Here is a 6,219-nt window from a genome sequence, read left to right as displayed (position 1 = left end):
GAGGGGAGCACTGTGGAGAAGAGTGTGGTCCCTGCAGAGTGCTCTTAGGTTCCCAAGGCTTCCAGGATGGGGGCCTTCCTCACCAGACACCCCTTCCCCAGCCCACTGTGTAGCCCTGTGAACCAACCCCTGGATCAGCTCAGACCAGGCAGGTCACACGCCCTCCCTATTTCTACTTGTGCTCAATAAAGACCTTAGCACATATCACTGACATATCTGGTGTGCATTCACTGTTCCACGTAACTCTGGGTAAGCCTCAGTAATTAGGGATAGACTTGTCAAGTGAGAACCTATTTACCCACTTTCCCTGTGTGCTTGTCAGCCATGGCCTGAAGAACAAATGGTCCCAACTCAACGGTTGCAGTCCTTGTCCCCATGGGAATGGAGATGGGCCCAGTGAGACAGACTGGGGTCCCAGTGGGGATCAGGCAGAAACAAGGAGGGTCCTGGGGACAATGGGTCTGTTCAGATTTGTGTGTGGTCAGTGAGGCTTAGCGTCACCCTGGCACTGCCTGAGACCTCAGTCATGAAAGTCTGGACACCCGACACATTAGTTATGTTTGGGTTATGGATGGAGCAGATGATATCAGACTTCATAACCTTGTGGGGGTCACGGAACAACAGGGTGAATAGGAAAGGGCACCATCTCAGCCACACAAAGGGCTGCCACTGATTGTCCAAAAGACAGATTCATTTCAAATTCAGGAGTAGAGTTAAGGGAGGTCAGACCAGCCAGAGGCCCATGGCAAGGCCAAGCTTCCCAGAGTTTGCAGCAACCCCGGACAACAGGCTCTGAGGATTCTTCCAGCCTGCAACACCATGGCCATGTACATAGTGCACCTGTAGCTTTGTGTCACGGACACACTCACTACAGGGCCTGAGGCACTCATGTCAGCCTCTCAGAGGTGCAGGCCACGTTTACTCTGCCAGTCCTCCAGTCCTAGGTTGGACAGATACCCTGAGCCTTCAGCTCATCAGGGTCTGGGAGCTGCCTTCACCAGACTTGCTTGTGGGCAGGAATGCCCAGGGACAGATCCTCCAAGGATAGCATGCTCCAGGGCAACAATGGGTCAGAGACAGGGGCCCCCAAGGAGCTTTTTAGCAGCCAACAGTCCCCAAATCTACCTAGGAGATAATAGAAACTTTGGGATCAGCATCTGCATGAACCCATTCCACAGATGGGAAAACTAAGACCCCAAAGGAACAAGGGACCACTCAGGCCTCCCTCATTCCAATGGTCCTGCTGGGGAGAATGACATAATATCCACCTCCCCCCCTATCCATAGCCACTGCCACCCCTAGACAAACTCCTCTATTCATTGTTTTAAGTGTTCATTATGAACTCCACAAACTGAAGAGACAGAAGGCAAGGGAGAAACCCCATGTTCCTATCAACCAGGTGCCAGAGTCCCAGGTGACCTAGCCTGAGGTCTTCCCTTATGCAGCATTTTGAAGCAAATTCAAGATCGTACCATTTGTTCTGTATACAATTCATTTGTGAACTGGAAAGACAGGACCTGAGCTACAACTACAACATCATCATCAAATCTAAGCAGAAACCATCGGAACTTCTTAATAGCAAGACAATAGTCCATTTCTCATCAAAAAGCCTCATAGGTGTCATAAGTGAATTCATGAAGTTTTATTTTTGATGCTGCTGGTGGTGTTCTTACTTCCTTATTTTTATGAGTATTGAGTAACATTTGACACTGTGATTGGTGGATGTGTCTTCAGGTCTGTTGGGTGTGTAAGAATCTATCCAACCCCTCTACTTTTCCTTCCAAGGAAGTGGCTTGGGTCCTGGCAATGGCTTGCGTCCTTCCTTCTAGGAAGGGCTGTTGGTCCTGGGACTCTCCCACGGCGGGGATGCAGCCACAGCCTCCCATAGCTGTACCCGAACCATTCTCTCCGCCTCCTCTTCCTGCAAAGGGCATCTGGCTCAGAAGCTTCAGGAGGTCCAGCTTGGACTTGGCAAAATCACCTCCCAAGACTGTTGGTCACTTTGCATCAAAGGACCTCAGTCAAGTGGATCTTTTTAGGTAGCATTAGCTGCCTTGATGTTCAATGACACCATCAATCAAATGGGAAGGATGCATCATGGGAATATTTCATTTCTGTCTTCCTTCTCCCGTGAAGGCTACAATGTGCCCATGAGGAGAGTGCCTTCATCTGCTCTTTATTCTCCCCACAGCGACCTTCATATATTATGACAAAGAAATATAAACTTTCCCCTCCTGTTCCCCACTTTACAGAATGATGACCTTCTCCCTCCATTTTCCCCTGCTGAAGCTTTATTGTCTGCTGACCTGGTGCACTCTGGGCTTGACCTGACGGGCTTAGGGGGTGGCACCAGGGTAGGCCCCTAGGCATGATGGCAATGTGGCTACACATATGGACATTGGTCCAGTGGGATCTCTTCAGGTAGCTTCTGGTACACTCACATGACCCCAGGTGAGCTCTACAGCTCCTGCTTTCTGATGGACCACATACCATCTTTTCTCATCTCTTCTGTGCCTACCCACCCCAGGCCTGAAATCAGTCACTGATGCCAGTTCCATTTAGTGTCAGGTGGCATTTAAGACCTTTGAAAGAAGGAAAGCAGCAGTCACACACCAGACCCTCCCCAACACGAGACCAGATTGGGGTATCTCTGGGGTACTCCAAAGGTCACATTGACACAGGCTGGCATGTCCCACAGGACCAGGACAGACTTCACATAGGACTGTCCCAAACTAGGACATTCCTGGGAAGATAAGGCTGAGCCCCCATATGTGACAGTAGGGGATACAGGAAGTTTCCAATGGCCTATACCATAGGCCAACCTGCTTCTCCCTGGAAAGGGAGGTTTGTGAGTGAGGGGACAGGCACTGCCTTCAACTCATGGTCTCACCAAGGAATTAGGATTGTTTGAACTTACAGAGAAGGGATGTCCGGTTTATTTCCATGGAACCTGACTCACAATGACACAAAAGACCTCCACAAACTCACCCCAATCCATAGGAGATAGTAAGTAGAAACAGCAGATCAGTTACCAACTTCCTTTGGAAGAATTGCTTGCAAGGATCCTGTTGCCTTTCATGTGGGGACATTGGTCTTGTTATCTGCTAGGAATGGGGGATGTGTGCCCCCCCACCCCCCCCACCCCCCGCTGAGCAGACACCACCAGCCTGGAGCAGTGCCCTCACTTCCTCCAACACAGCTGCAGGTGGGGGGGTAAGGGGTGGGGCAGGGCTGACCTGTGCCAAGGATTTTGTATGAGACTATATCACAGTGTTGGGTGTTTGGCGATGGAACCCAGCTGACTGTACTAGGTGAGTCTCATCTTCTCCTTCCTTCCCTGCTCTCCCAGAGGTTTGAACAAGTTTCTCCTTTTTCTGTTCATTTCTGTGTCTTCCCTAAGCCTATTATCATGCTTTCACCCAGGACCCCAGAGCCTGGGGCCTTCCTCTTCCTCCCATGTACCATCAGAACTTTACCTCTATCCCCAGAGGCAGGAGTATAAGTGGGATGACCTACAGACTCCACTCTCTGTCTGCCAGGGTCATACTGGGTCCTAAATGTGCTCTGTTCCTTCCTCTCCTGTCTGGCCTCATGTCAGTCCACCTTTGTCTCTGGGAGTCACTAAGGTCCCCATCTAAAAGGGAAGAGAGAACAGGGAACATTGTGGGGGTAACCATGTGGAGAATTTACAGGGACACAGCACCCTCAGGGCCATGTCTGAGGACACACAGGTCAGAGGTTCAGGGCAGGGCCCAGAGCTCTGGCATTCAGGATCCAGGGCCAGCAATGGTGCAGGGATGGAGCTGTTCCCCCAGGCCTCTTGGGGAAGCTCAGAGCCCTGAGCTGGCCAGGGGACTCAGGGAAACCAGCAAGGAGGAGGACAATGGAAGAAAGAGAAGGTGCCAAAGAAAGGGTCACAGAATGACCGGATGTGAGAACAAGGTGGACACTGAAGTGTCTGTAGGACATACTTCCTGCCCCAAAGAGAGGCAGAATCTTTGGATTGAAGGTTTTAATGCTAAACAAATTTGCAGGACATGGGGGACGAGGCTGCAGAAAGACAATGGAATGAGAGAGACACAAGGCCAGTCAGACAGAATCTGTACGATCAGCAAGGATCCTACCCCATCAGGGACGGCCCAGGAGAGACACATCTGGGTAAAAACAGACCCTTTAGCCCAAGACCCTGACATTCCCAGCACAACAGTGTCAGGATAGAATGGTCCACAGGACGAGTCAATGGGAGGTGAGAGAGCTCACATCATAACCCTGGCCACAGACAGACAAATGTAGAGCCGAGACAGACACTGTCAAAATGTCACAGGAGGCAGGAGCAGGACAGTGAGAGTTCATTGTCTGTGTGGAAGGAAAGGTTCCAGGAGAATGTCGGGAGGGGTGGTGACAGGAATGCCCCTCAAAAGTTCCCAGCACAGATGGGGAGATGATTGAGAAACACCTTAACCTACCCACCCCCCCAACTGCCTCAACATGGATATGCAGATACACAGTGGGAACTGGGGACCTGAATGGATGCTCAGGAACTTGTACCACAAAGAAGACCGAGGGTAAGAGAGCCCACAGTTGATGCTTAACCTCTGAACTCCTGCCCCTCACCCACCCCACAGGTCAGCCCAAGTCCTAGCCCTCAGTTACCCTCTTCCCACCCTCCTCTGAGGAGCTCAGCACCAACAAGGCCACCCTGGTATGCCTCACCAGTGACTTCTACCCCAGCGGCTTGATGGTGCCTGGAAGGCAGAAAGCACCCCCATCACCCAGGGCGTGGAGACCACCAAGCCCTCCAAACAGAGCAACAACAAGTATGCGGCCAGCAGCTACCTGAGCCTGTCACCGAACCAGTGGAAATCTCGTAGCAGCTACACCTGCCAGGTCACACATGAGGGGAGCAACGTGGAGAAAACAGTGGTCCCCACAGAGTGCTCTTAGGTCATGGTACCCCCTACCCACTCAAAGGGCTTAGAGCCACAGGACCTCCAGGAAGGATTCCCCTTGCACCAGAATCATCCCAGCCCTTCTCCCAGCACCCAGTCAATGCTCAATAAAATGTATTTTATTCAATCAGAATTCAGACTGTCTGGTAATTAGGGTTTAACATTTTGGTCCAGAATTCAACCATCTTAAGGTGGGGGGGGGGGGGGGACATGATTCTTTTGGCCTTGGGAAAGAAGCCCGCAGAAGGCGTCCTCATGTTTCATGAGGCGTTGTTTTGCTCTCAGCCAGAATTGCCAGAGAATTCTCCTGAACAGCACATCAAAACAGCAGAAATTAAAGAGACCATCCTCCACAATGTCTCTAGCTTTCATTCTTGTGTGAACCATGTCTACTTCCAGTCCTAGCTGCCCTGCCCGATATCAGGTCCCCACGATATCTTAGATAATTCCTGAATTTCTCCCTGGACCTTGCACCTCACAGTCTACAAGAAGCCCTCCTCTGAACATTCCCACTCTCCTCTTCCTATAGGCCCCCACTCAGTGCCACATTTTCCTTCGTTTCCTACCCCATGTGGACATTCCCTATCATACCAGCCTAGAGCCACCTCCCTTCCTTATGAGAACCCCTGTTCCTACCTCCCCAGGGACAATCACATGTTCCCCCTCGACTGACTCCCTGTCACACTTACTACAGGACTATCTCCCTGGATGCAGGTCACTCACACCCACACTCCCATTGCTGGCACCTCCCCCTCCCAGTGTCTCTTAGTTCATACTTGCATCCAAGGTCTCTGGGACACAGACTCCAGCTATACTCTCTGGGACCCCTCCAAGTCCAAGCCAAGCCAAGAGCCCACCACTTGTGTTTCAATAACCCACCTGGGGCCTCTGTTATAAATCAAGGATCAGATTCTGGAAATAGGCTGCTGACAGGTTTCTCAACTGACTCATCTATCTACTTAGGAGTTCAGTGTGGGATCTGATCATAACACACACAAGTATACACACAGGTATCAATGAACAGAAACATACATGCACACACATGATGATCACAGAGCCATTGGTCCATTTATAACACTGCCATGGTGGGCATGTCTATGGAAAGATCAGGAGGAGCTGAGGCAAAAGTTGTTGCACAGGGAGCCAGGATATGACATGAACAAAGACAACTCCATCTCTGTCATCCCTACCAGAGCCAGCCAGTAGCAATAGAAGGTCCCAGGGATTCTACTCAAGGCTGGAGAGAGACAAGCAACTTCATAAGCTGCTG

The 6,219-nt window shown here is 50.9% G+C and overlaps 1 pseudogene; it reads left to right on the top strand.

Annotated features, from left to right (window-relative positions):
• Positions 1-3,271: 3,271 nt before the first annotated feature.
• On the top strand, positions 3,272-5,082 carry LOC121026228 (immunoglobulin lambda constant 3-like; annotated as a pseudogene).
• Positions 5,083-6,219: the final 1,137 nt, after the last annotated feature.

Source organism: Herpailurus yagouaroundi, unplaced genomic scaffold, assembly GCF_014898765.1.
Source record: "Herpailurus yagouaroundi ecotype Mexico unplaced genomic scaffold, PumYag 67857, whole genome shotgun sequence".
NCBI classification, from domain to species: domain Eukaryota; kingdom Metazoa; phylum Chordata; class Mammalia; order Carnivora; family Felidae; genus Herpailurus; species Herpailurus yagouaroundi.
The sequence above is the reverse complement of the archived record's forward strand: the minus strand, read 5'-3'. Positions and strand labels throughout refer to the sequence as shown.